Source organism: Rhynchophorus ferrugineus, unplaced genomic scaffold (genome assembly GCF_030347505.1).
Source record: "Rhynchophorus ferrugineus isolate W39M unplaced genomic scaffold, kcgeb_rfMv2 rfM1, whole genome shotgun sequence".
Classification (NCBI taxonomy): Eukaryota; Metazoa; Arthropoda; class Insecta; order Coleoptera; family Curculionidae; genus Rhynchophorus; species Rhynchophorus ferrugineus.
The window spans coordinates 30,133,092-30,147,404 of record NW_027472580.1 but is presented as its reverse complement, the minus strand read 5'-3'; the positions used below and the strand labels follow the sequence as shown (position 1 = coordinate 30,147,404).

General features: G+C 31.1%; 1 protein-coding gene across 7 annotated transcripts in view; it reads left to right on the top strand.

Annotated features, from left to right (window-relative positions):
* The window catches only part of LOC143206658 (uncharacterized), a 185,304-nt gene that overhangs the window by 125,881 nt on the left and 45,110 nt on the right, over positions 1-14,313 (top strand). The gene's annotated exons all lie outside the window — the stretch shown is intronic.

Sequence of the window (14,313 nt, the reverse complement as noted above, 5' to 3'; positions counted from 1 at the left end):
AACTCCCCATTACACTTCTATTATGTTTGAGATCCGTGGTTTGTGCACACCATAGAAAATTTTTGGTGATATTCTAATACTTCTCAAATCTAACCCGAACGGTTTTAGTGTGTTTGAACCTGTTTGGCAATGAGGTGGCAATGGCAAAAATTTGGAAAAAAATCAAGAAAAAAGTTAATAAACTGGACTAATCAAACGAAAAAGTATAAAAGTACTATCCAGGATTTTATACTTTTTTAAACTTGTTCTGAGTCATGAACAAATACTTCTTCACAATGTCAGTACTGAGGCAGTCCGGCTTCTCGACGATGCGGATCGAAGAAGACGACTCGAGTACTTTTGATCTTGTGCAGTCCGGTATTGGTCCAAAGCAGAACACCATTGAAAAAATTATACAGAATATCTTTTGCAATGGCCTCTAATAATCTCGTTCCAGTTGAACTTGCAATTCTTCGTTTGCATATACTATTGACCTTCTGTGATATTTTAAACATTTGAACATTTGAAAGTACTATTTAAGTCAGTCTTGACACATACTTAAGTAATCGATACCCATTTTCTAGAGATTTCTTCAAATCCAGAAAAATTTATAAAGAACAAAATGCTGTTGGGCTAATGTTTTAATTTTTAAAATCAAAATGTGTGAATATTATAAAATGCAAATATTTACTCAATGATATAATTAAATATTTAATTTAACATGGTTACAAAAAGTTCTTTAATATGTCAATCATAATAAGCGAGCGTGAGAAGACTTAGAGCGAAATGATCTCAAAAATGACACGAATATTACCGGATTTTACAAAGCCTGTTGGACCTCTTGCTTAAGTTTGTAGAGAGATTGCAAATAGGACAGTTTCCATGGTAAATTCCACGGAATATTAAGCTTTCGCAGCCATTGCTGCGCCGAAGCGTAAAGAACGCCAGGATTTTGGCAGCTTAAGAGCTTCATCTCGGGCCTATTGTACGCTACGAAACGCTATATAAAATTAAAATGGAATTGCGAACTGCGAGACGTTTCTTTCTCGTTACCCGCGAAGCAAAGAGCGAGAGAGAGGAAGGAGAAACCTTCCGCTCGACTGAATGAAAATAAAACTATCTAAAATTTATGAAATAGTACTATTCGTGTAAATGCTTAAAAAGAATTGCAATATCATAGCCGCAAAAACAATAAAATGAGGTCGATTAAAAGCTATTTCTTGGTCGTTCGAAACTCAGTGGGACGTATTACGACAGGATATTAGGTTTATGAAAAATAATTGCTATGAGATGTATGTCTTTCTGAAAAAAAAAAATATGATGGCATTGTTAGCTGTTGTCAAGTTGACCAAAGAAAATTCGGGTATAGACTAAAGGGGAAATATATGAGATAAACTAAGTGAGCAGCATTTTCAGTGACTAAATGAATACTAATAATAAAATTACTCTTGACAAAGCCAATAAAAACAAAAGGCCAATATGAAAGAAATGTATGCCGCTTATTAAAATTATTTTAAATGTTTAATATATAGAATGTATTTTATTAGTATTAACTATATTACCTTTAAAGTAAATGTATAATTAATATGTGAACATCGACTCATAACATAACATAAGAACAAATATCATAGAAATATAAGAAATGACGTCCAAATTAGAAAGATATAAAATATGATAACGTGATGAATGATAAGGTGTATGAGGGAAATACATTTAAGGTGTAGTGTTTATAATATTAGAACCAATGGGAGATATAACGATGCATCAGAGTAGTAAATCTTGATAAGCATGGTATAGATTGAAGTACATAATCACAAAGGCAATTTTAATGAACGCTTGACAGAAAACATGCTGATCGAATTTGAAATAAGGGAGAAAGTCACATAACATAGAGGGGCAAATGTTGTTATTAGAAATATAAGTAGTAGTGTACAAGTGCAAATAGAATTATTGAGACAGTTTGCTGTACCTCATCGTTATCTGAAAGAAATAATAATCTGATTAATTGTGATGCTTTAGGCTTTTATAAATATGTGAAATGTATCGTTATAGGTAGTGAAAATAAACAATTAATCGAACTACTTCTACATAACTTACATAAGAAATATATTATAGTTTGACTCAAATACAGACAAAATATAATAATATTGTCTACATATTATTTACAATATTATTATTTGGATTGGATGTATTTTCTGGTGCATATTCATAAATATTCCAAAATAATTGGTATGCCTTCAAATGTAATTGCAACCATCATACAAATGATGAAGTGTGAAAGGGTTTAAAATACAAAAATAATACTTAATTATAAACACTTTATTTTGTATATAGTAAACTATTATTTTACTAATATAAGATATTGCCGGCTTGGTGGCGCAATGGCGAAGGCGACAGGACGGTCCTCCTACTGTTGAGATAGCCGCGGGTTCAAATCCTGCTGGGGTATGGTCGTAAATTTATGTTTGTGATTGTTTAAAATGTATGATTGTCCTAGGCAAGGGTGTGAAATCCGACAAAGAAAATGATCCCAGTTACGCCAGTAACCAGGCTGGGTAAAACCGGATGTCTTCTGGGATGATTTCTAAAGTTTATTCGCCAATCGGTAGGCTTAATGCTGAGGACCTGAGCCCACGTTAAACTGTAGGTCCAGTTCAGATAAACCCCTAGTTGGTATATATATATATATATATATATATATATATATATATATATATATATATATATATATATATATATATATATATATATATATATGTATATATATATATGATGTTGAATGACTTAATTTAATCTGATGAATTTTAACAAGTATTTATATTTCTAATCCATATGAACCTGGTGATTATATTTTGACATCACTTTTCTTACATATACCAGTGCAGAAATATACTTAAATGCTTTAGTAGCTCTAGTTTCTTTGCAATTAAACGCATAAAGTAACATTAGATGCTGATTCGCAAATATTATCATTTTAGATATCAAATTGTTGTCATTCTGAATCCCCGTTTTCTGCTAGAGTCATCTTTTTTAAAACGACAGATATTAACTTGTAATACTATTTTACTATCATTAATATTATTTTTTTAATTATCGTAGTCTATAAATAAAATATATTTTAATGCATATTTGTATTAATCACACTATAACAATAAAATTGCACAAAGACAATATAGTATTACAGTATCTAAATATACCGTCACATCTTAGCTCATTAAGGTACTTTTATGTCCTCCTATTAAAACTACACAAGTATCTAATTAAGACATATATAAGTGCTTTTCTCTTTTAGAATTGGCTTTAGTATCTTGTTGAATTGGCATCTTCCCTAGGTATATTTATAGTTTTTGCCGTATCGCTTATATGAACGTTAAACCAATGTCAACCATTTTGTTAAATAACTAACGATTTTATTGAGATAAGTCTTTAATAATATAAGTCTCTAATTAAGACATATATAAGTGCTTTTCTCGTTTAGAATTGACTTTAGTATCTTGTTGAATTGGCATCTTCCCTAGGTATATTTATAGTTTTTACCGTATTGCTTATATGAATGTTAAACCAATGTCAAACATTTTATTAGATAACTAACGATTTTATTGAGATAAATATCAAAAAAAGATAAATAATCGTTATTATTTCTAAATATAACATGCTTTCAAGAAGTTGGAGCAGCTTGTCATAGATATCTAAAAGCGTTCTCATTTTTTTCCAACGCCTTTTGTATAATGCCTGTGAGAGGAGAGCTTTTAAGCTGCCAGAAGCTGTACGCTTTTTGCCACTGTAATGACCCCGATAGCTTAATCTTCAGGGGCAGTTTACGGTCGAAACTGTTCTATTTGCAGTATCTCCACAAAGTTGCGCCGTAAAAATACTCGACAAGCGATTCAACAGGCTTTGTGAGGTCCGGGAATCTTGGTGTTCTTTTTCGATTCGGATAATATAAATTGAACAGTCAAGGCGAGAGAATGAGATTAGCAAAACAGAAAACGTGAACCGGGTTTGTTTTATGGTATTCGGTAACTGCATTGGTAAATCTCGTATAAGATATTTTTTAGTATAGTATTTTTTTAATTCTTTTTAAACATTTTTATAGTAGATGGTCGATACAATGAATTTTATTCAAAGTATTCTCATGAATAGCCGCTAATTTTTCCGATCTTTCGAGATTTTACAGATTTCATCTCGAAAAATGATGTATCTTTTGAGGACTATCCACGAATCGACCCATTTTTTGGTATCTTTCGACTAATATGTCGTATGTTTTCACTGATTTTGCAACATGTAGTCGAGCGTTGTCATGCTGAAGAATAACATTGTCGTGTCTTTGCTCATATTCTGGCCATTTTCTCGGCTAGGCTCAAATGCAACAATTGTAATCGATAGCGTATCTCCTTTGTTGGTTTCGTCAAGTAATGCCTTTGTATCCTCGTCTTCAATTTGTTTTACTGTCCAGAACGCTTTTTATCTTCGCTGTCAAATTTACCACTTTTAAAACGTCGAGGCCAATATTAAAATGTTGAAATTGATGGAGCACGATTGTCATAAGCTTCGCACAGCATTCGGTAACCTTCAGTGGCCTTTTTCTTAAATTCTTTGATTTTCTATTCTTTAATAACTCAAGCAAAAATGATTATAAATTATACTTATATAAATAATATTTTTCCGAACACTTATTTCATAGGTCACATATTTTCTGTTATATAATAATGTACACATATTGTTTTGATGAAATAACTTATTTCAACAATAAAACAAATATTTGGTTGTTGATGTTGGTCAGAGATGAAGAAGGTATCATTTATTTCGTATATGGTATTATGTTCGAGACATTTTCTTAAAGATCCAAAAAATATTACTAGAATCCTTTTCTGTCTAGTCCATTTGTGAATTTCAATCATCAGGGGACCTATTCAAACAAACAAAAAATTTCGTCTAAATCGGTCTAGCGGGGTAGAAGGAATTCAGTAACATACATACGTACAGCAAAATTATTTGCATAAAGATATATATTTTAAGATCAGTTATCTATATAAATAAAAATATAAATTTTCCTTTCTACAAAATTACAGTTCTCCAAAGTTGCATTGTAATGCAAAGCACTACGTTAGAATACGTGCCAGTTTTTATTGTCTTATTATATAGATATCACACTTGTAACATGCAAAATAGGCATTTTCTGTAAACAGTAATATATCAGCAGTAATATATAAGCAGTCAGTTTCAAAAACTCTTTCAAGAGCGCCATGGTTATTGATAAAGTTTTATGACCACCACTATAGAAAATATATTAGTTTCTATTTCTTTAATATTTTGAAACTAGTATAGTAAAATAGACTGGTGAAGTGTTCTTAATATTATTGATTTTTATAGCAACTGATTTCTAAGTTTATTTATGTTTAGTTCTTTTAAAGCGGGAAAATTGAATCCGTTTTGAAAAAAGGTTTGTGTATTGAAATATTCATGTAAGAGGAAAATATTCATTCGACAAGGAAGAAGGCACGTGGCCAATATTTAATATTGTACTATTGAAATCTGAATAGAGATTTATTATAATTCGAATTAGAATATTAGAAATTAGAATAGGCTAGATAATCTAGAAATCTTTATACCTGTCCGTGTGGAATATTCCATATCAGCACATACAATGAAAACCAACAAATGTACATTCAATTGCATTGTTCCTTTTCTTTATTTATTTAGACCGAATCCTAGAAAAAATCATTATTAAAATTTATGGTAACAAGAACTATGTCGATTTGGTCATTTGGCTATTTAGAAATGGCGGTGTCATCTTAGAGCAATTAAATTAAAAATAATATACGAAAGCAATATATAATTAAACAATGGCTATAACAGTTTACTGGAAGAACTTATTATTTTAGTTGCTTGCATTTGGTATATTGATTAGTTTTTGAATTGTGTACATATTTTTATAAACTTGTATATTGTGTTTAATGTCATGTAATTATTATGAATGTTGATGTTTCAATGATAGGATTTATGGGAATATAACAAATATAAATAATAAACGGTAATTACGTCTATTTATTAATTATCTTTTTATATAATTATATATTAATGATATAATAATTCATAACAAGTTAATTATGCAGTGAAAGACCTTCACGTTGTTTTTCCAATTTATATTGTATGCATTTATATTTATAGTAGTATTTTTGATGTCTTGGTTGGTATTTGGGGTAAGGACAGGTATTTCTAGGGTCTAATCTACTTACAATATCTGCATCAAAACTATTACGCGTTTTCAGTTTGCGAGATTAAATATTTGTATACTTATGCAATTTAAATGTTTTATTTATTTTATTATTAAGCGGAGAAATATTTATAAGGATTATTAAAATTTGTTAAAAATATATTATGATTTTAGTTTCTATAAATGTGTTTATATCAATTTTATATATTTGCAGTATTTCTATATCGAAACATATTAAAATACTGGTTTTAATAATTTTTCAGCCGGCTTGGTGGCTCATAGGATGGTCCTCCTACTGCGATTTCGAATCCTGCTAGGGCATGGTCGAAAATTTATGTTTGTGACTGTTTAAAATTTGTGATTATCCTAGGCAAGAGTGTAAAATCCTACAAGGAAAATGATCCCAGTCACGCCAGTAACCAGGCTGGGTAAGACCGGATGTCTTCTGGTCTGGTCTTAAAAGGAGACTTTAAAATATATATAAAAAAAGTCTTTCAAAAGCTTAGTTTTATTATCTCCACTTAATATAGTTACAATATTTTACAACTCTATATCGAAAACTATTAGAATAACTATTACTACATATTATAATACTTACATATTACGTTACTACAAGAACAATATTATTTTGGCAACGATCGAATTATCGATCCATTTACTATTAATCTTCAATCTATATCTTCTACAAATGCTTCTGCACTGAAATCTGCTTGAAGGTGGTATTCTTTTTTCGCAATCAATTTTTTAATATTTTCAAAGCTTAACCCTTTCACAAGATATAGTGATTTTAGTGACGCGGCATCTAAAAAGGTATCTTTAAACGTGTTTTTCTCCACACTACTTTTTGCCAGACGGTTGACATGATTCCTTTTCTATACATTCTTTTATCGCATTAAATTAAAGAAGATAAAACATTTTTTTCGTCAAATTATGCTACCAAATTTTTTAAAAATTGTAAAAACCCATTTTTTACAGTTTTACCTTGATAAGTTAAAAGATTTTATACAGAAGGTTCACACTACAATTTCAAGTAAATGGATTCAGTATATCTTGAGATACTTTGAAAATATGAAAGCAATCGATTTTTTCAAATTTCTGGACTAGAATTGGAGGTAATAGGAGTAATACAGCGTAAATTAGATGGGATGGTAGAACATATGTGATCCTAGTCAACGAATTTCATAGTAACCATTCACATTAAACATATTAGTGAATGCACTGGTATGCTCTACAACTTTATCCAAAATATCTATCATTAACACATTTATTAACTCATAGATATTTTGCTTCCTCATTTTACCAATTAGCATTACTCCAGATATAAAGAGATATAATGAAGTCTGATTCGTCCGAACATATCACTAAATCGGTTTATAAAATTCGATTTGTGTTGGATGTAAATATAATAAAATAACTCTTACCTACAAACTATTGTAGCTCTCTTTAATAAACTGTAGTCGTTCAATAAATATGCATTATATATACTATAATGTTAAAATAATATATTTTATAAATTAATTTTTGTTTCATTATTTTATTTACATTAATATTTTGTTGCCAAAGTCAAAATCAACTTTAATTTGGTCCAGCAACTTTGCATTATAAATTTTCATAACGTGCATTAGCTTTAATTGATTGCATACGAAAGAGTATTGAATTTGGCAAACTGAAATACTGAATATATTGAATGGTTGTTGTGTTTATCGCAGTGGTTATTGCACGTGCGGCTTATTGTGTCATATTTTATCAAAATCTTCAGATATTTTGAACAATACAATGTAGCAATATATTTAAATTGTTTATATATTTGTTTTATAGTTTTTATTATGAAATTCAGACTGGTAGTCTGGACTGATATTTCTTTTTTCTGTTATAATCTTAACAATTTTGATGTGCAATTTCAGTAAAAGGTGGGGAATTAATTATTTAAAAAAATCTGTATATCGTTATATTTTTTCAGAACCTCAACGATTTTTATAAATATATCGGACACGTTGAAACGTGGGTATACTTATTACTAAAATGATACCGCAAACGCGTTAGAACTAATTATCGTGTAATTTCATCCGGGTAGTATTAAATTTTGCCCGAAAGGAAATTGCTCAACCTTGACGTTTCGCCATCCCCCCTCGTCCGAACAAATTGGATCATTATTAAAACCGAACAGCATTGGAAATAAAACCGACGACTTATAATTTTAATAGCCGCCAATAATAAACTTAATAGCTCTCCCGCTTTTCCTGTTTTAATCTCGATCCTTGTAGGAGTTGCGGTTCCCGGCCGAATTATCTCCGAGAGCGACACGAGAGATTAACGGATTCGGTGAAGGAGCCTGTTGAATCGTTTGTCGAGTAGTTTTAGGGTCCAAGTTTGTAGCGAGATTACGGATCGGATAATTTGGAACGTAACTTTCGAGATATTAAGGTCTCCTAGCGGGCATTGATGCGGGACGCAAGAAGCGTACGGATTTTGACAGATTTAAGGGTCCTGGTGGACTCATTTCTCACGACATTGAAATTAATATCAACTTTATAATCAGAGAATTTTTAAATTTTATTGATTACTAGTTCGGTACTTGTTCGAGATGATGATTAAAACTCATCGAAGTTGTCTAGTGACTTTGAAATGCAACATCCCTCCATTATCATTATCCATCGATCCATAGGTATACGTTTTGGTCTCAAAAAATGTTGTCCCATTACTGAGATCGATTTCTGTGATCTCAACCTTGAATATCTTTCAACTTGAATTCGATAGACATATGCAAACGATTTAATATGCGTCTCCGGTTTAGTTTCCCAACTAATTTTATTTCTAATACGATTTATATGTAGAATATAGAGAAACATGTAGACCTCAAGCTTACAGATATCAGGCTCCAACAGCGTTCTAGTCTCCGAGCCATACAGAAGGATTGGCAAGATGTGTTTTTATGATTGCAATATTTCCTCTCTTTCGCATGTATCAACTTAGAGAAGCAAAAGCTACTGCGGCTTTTTTTACCGCAGCAGTTACCTTCTTCTTTGCTACTAAACCCAAATAAAGTTAAAATCCTGCATTTGTTCTAACTGGGCCCCGTTGAGATTTACAATATCAGGTGATCTGTTAGTTGTCATCATTTTGGTCTATTTCTTTACTCCTCTTTATTTCTTGGTTATCTCTTATTAATTCTTAAGCAAATGGCTTTGCAATGAGAACTATAGTGAGAAGAATGCAACATCATCAACATCAGTGAACATTAGATTGTTTTAGAAGCTTGTATTATACTAAATGCCATGAGTGCTTTTAAACATTTTCTACATTACGTTAAAAATCAGTAGACAGACGACATTTCGTTGAAAAACACCGGATAGCGCTCACGCGCTGCTAATGAAAGATCCTAAGATGCTTGAAGAACTAAAAATGCTTTAAATGATGGGTAGTATATATATCCCAAAAACCAAGCGAAAATCAATAAGAAGAACAATCACATGCTTTCCATATCTAATAGGTTCTTCTATAAACTGTGGGAATGAGAAAATATTAATGAGACATTCACGATTCGGTTTAAGATCTGCGAAGATACAAACCGAGAATAGCAGTTTCTTAGTTTCCTTCGCGTGCTCTTTGAGATATCATTTGTCCTAAATCCTAAATTCGAAAAGTCCCCGGTCTACCATAGTAATAAAAACACATTTTTTTGACCAAATTAGTTATTTTATTCAACATAATTCCCTTCAAGGGTGATACACTGATTATAACGACCCTCCAACTACATTTTTGTAGTACGATTTGTCCTTTGCTTCAAAATAGGCCTCAGTTTCGGCGATCACCTCTTCATTCGACGAACATTTCTTCCAGGTGATCATTGTTTTGAGATATGAGGACAGGAAATAGTTGCTGGGGGCCAGATCTAGATAATACGGTGGATCAGGAAGCAATTCGAAGCCCAATTCGTGGATTTTTGACACGGTGCATTGTCTTGGTGAAGCAGCACTTTCTTCTTGCCAACCGACTGTTGCGTTTTCCCACGCTTTGGAGCGGATTCATCGTGTGAAGTTCACTCGGATGACTGTCGATTGGACTTCGAAGTGAAATGATGAAGTCATGTTTCATCCATTGTCGACATATCGACGAAAAAACTCGGGTTTATTACACTTGGTCATCTTCAAACACTGCTCCGAATCATCAATTCGTCGTTCTTCGTCGCGGCACCTACTTTGCACAGAGCTTTCTCATATCCAAATATTCGTGAATGATATGATGTACACGTTCAGTTAATATCTTTAGAGTGTCTCCTATTTCATTCCATTTCAATTTACGGTCATTCAAAATCATCTTATGGATTTTTTAAATGTTTTCGTCGGTAACAACCTCTTTTGGGCCTCAATTGCGTTCACCGTCTTCGGTGTTCATTTCACCACATCTAAACTTAGCATACCAATCCTTGATGGCTGATTTTCCTATGGCAGTATCCGGAAACTCGGCATCAATCCAAGTTTTTGCTTCAACTGTATTTTTCCTTTCAAAAAGCAATATTTTATCAACACGTGAATTTCCTTTTTATCCATTTTTTTCACAATAACAAACATTTCTTCACTCAAAATACTATAATTCACAAACTAATGATCCGACAGCTGTCAAATTTATACACGCATCGAGGGTTAGGGCTAACTAAAGAACATATATATTTAATTCTAGTATCGCCATCTATATGTCAGGCCGGGGACTTTTGAATTTATCTGTTATGTATATATTGAAACTTGTTATATTTGAAAGTTGAAAGTGTTATATTTAATCCAGTTGCAATTCTGAAAGTTCTTACGGACTTTCTACTAAAATACATTTTTTATATTAAATATTTTGTTTTAAATAAGTATTTAAATTAAATTGGTAAACAACTATATAATAAATAATACTATAAAATAAATTGATAATTGGTAATTGGTACCAAAAAACTTTTCTGAAAAACTAATATTCATCTTTATATAAATCTAATAGGTACAAAATAATCTTCAAAAATATAAGAATTCATTCTGATTCTTATTTTTATCATTATTGGAATAAAGAGAAAGATGAGGTAGATCATGACCATAAGAACATGAGTCCAATAAAGTATTGCAAAAATACGAATATATTTATCAATATTCATATTTTATATGTATTTAAATTTATAATAAAAAGATACCTATCAACCAAGAAAGCACGTCCGTATGAAATGTTCTATCTGTAGACGTTTGATACTCCACCCACTTTATTTACTTCCAGATTTTGCAAATAAATTTTCATTTACCACAACTTCTCTGAATATACGTTGTCTTTTTAAAAATGCATACCAAGTTTCTTTATTCTAATAACGTAGGGCTGGATTTTATAAAAAAGGTCTGATTTACGTCTGATTTGGGATTCCTCATCGTTATTTCAAATTTAATTTGACTTGCTGTAAAATTTGAAGAAACTAAACTTTTACAATTTTAATGCTTCCGAGTTATTTAGATTATTTAAGCCGTATAATAGTAGGAATATCATGAGTAATTCGTCATAAGACCATGATGAGTTTTTGGTAGGTTTTTTATACTTTACATACATAGAAACCAAACACTATTTACTGTAAATCAACAAAACACAACTTTTGTTACTTATTTCGATAAATAGTTTTGATAAGTATTAAGTACTAATGATGATATCGACAGATTGAATTCTATCTTTGTTCTCTGGGTTCCCCAGACATCGCCATTTCCGATTATCATTTGTTCCGACAGATACCACATGGTCTGGCAGAACAGCAATACCATTTTTGTGCTGATATTGGAAAATCAGACGATTCTTGAATAGTCTCAAGAACGTGTTATTTTTTATTTAAAATTAAATGTAAGATAAAATTCTGGATGAGAAAATTAATTAGCTAGCGAGAGATGTCTGTCCCTGTGTACATTTTTTTTATTGTGCCTTGGTTTTTCAAGACAAAATCACTAAAAATATTAGATGTCGTAGCGAACAATAAAATTAAATTAGCGCTGAAATGCAGTAAATCTTTTTAATTCATGGACCATATAAATTTTGAATTAGAAGGTGAGTACTAAATAAAGGTATGAATTCCACAAACCTAGAATTTCATATTAATTGGTTTAATCCCGGTATCCAAACCTTGGTTACTTTCTAATCTCTAAACCAGAACTGATAAATCCCGAGATAAGTATAAACTCTGGACAACTCCTATAAAAAAATATGTCACGAAACGAAATGCAGTTATTTCACCTGCTAGATTGTCAGTAATTTTACAATGCGCTGTATAATGTAAATATTAGTATCGCAGCAGTAGTCTTACTCTTACGTAAGTGTCATTAAGTTAATTGTAAGTGTCACAAATAGAAGTAATTGGTTTATGTTCAGAACATTTTGAACTTACTTTCCTAAGATTTCAAATAATCTGTCTATTTTAGTACAAAGATTAATATTAATTTGAATTCTGTAAAAGGATAATATTTTTACATGATAACGTGATTTTTCTTTTGATATTTGTAGAGTTTTTGTCTGTTAGCAATGTTATGTTAACATTTAACTATTTTCCCAATAGAAGAGGTATTATATTGCTGTAACAAACGAAAATCCAAAAATTCCACGATTAGAAAAATAATTGGTCAATTGGAATAATAATAGAGGTCTTATCTTTAAGATCCAACTATTATACTTCAGAAGAGTTACTCTATTTGTCGTATATTACCTTTTGTTTGATTTTACTAAATAATTAAGTAATTAAAGGTTACTGAAGGTAACAGTGCCAGAAAAGCACTACATTCGAATTTCAGATCACTTTACTAAATCTCCATTATTTTAGAAGTTCGAAGACCCATGCTACAGTTTTGTACCATGCATTTTTTTTGTTATGAGCATTACATTGAGTATTTTCGATGGAAGTGTTGTGAATGTTAGGAATTACGTTTTATGACATTTAAAATAATATATTAGGAAGTATTCTGCAAAAGACTATGACTCATAATAATAAAACGCTAGTGATAACCTCTAGACAAATGATGGCAGAGTTTAATTGGAAATGTTATTGAGGATCATAAAGTCAACATTTTATGGGATTTTCGGCCATAAACCAATCGACAAATATCAGCAAATTCGCCAAACATTACCGTAATTGAACTCCGATTTGTTACCCTCGCCCACGTTGCTGTATCTGACAGTGTAAATGAAATTTAAAATAAACAGTAAAACGGATATACGATCTTGTTAATAATGGAGAAATGTAGCAGATAATAACTTTTTTTCATTTCGTCATAATCTCATAACCAACAAGAACTTACTCCCAATAATTTTATTTATTATAAAAATATTTTGATTATTTTCTACGTAAGTTGTTTCGTTGTAGAACTTATTCAGCTTTTTTTAAGTATTTTAAAATCTCCTTTTTGCCAACGATGGTTTATCTTGACTGGATCTACATTTTAACGTGGGCTCCTAACCATGTCCCTCGGCATTAAACCTACCTACTGACCAGTGACCAAGTTAGAGACCATCCCAGAAGACATCCGGTCTTACACAGATGATTATGATGATGATTATGACAGATGATGATTATTCCTTGTCGGATTTCTGTCTTGTCAGTAGGATTCGAACCCGTGACTATTGCAACAACAGAATGACCGTTCTGTCGCCTTGACCATTGCGCCAACAAAGCAGGCCTTAATCAGCTTTGAATGGAAAAGCTGCGGTTCCCTAAGGCTTTAATAAACTGGAAATGTATAAATTCCGTTATAAATAGAATTGGTACTATTGCTATACCATTTTATATTTGATGTGTGAAATATTGAAGCTAATCAGACAGATACTAGATTTCTATATTTAATTCTAGTTATTTGAATTTTGTAACTACACTTATTGTTATGTAAATTATCAAACATTGAAATAAATTTTTTATAAAATGGAATTTGGTGGAGACGAAAACATACCATTTTTTATTTTCAGCGGCTACAATTAATATATAAAAAGTTTTCATTTATATCTTATTTCATATATACTTTTTCGTACGTCATTTTATCAGCAGACAAGTAGTTTTAAAGTGTCTTCGGTGACACATTCGAAGTGTATGGTGTTATTTATCCTTTTATATTACAAATTCTCGGTATTTT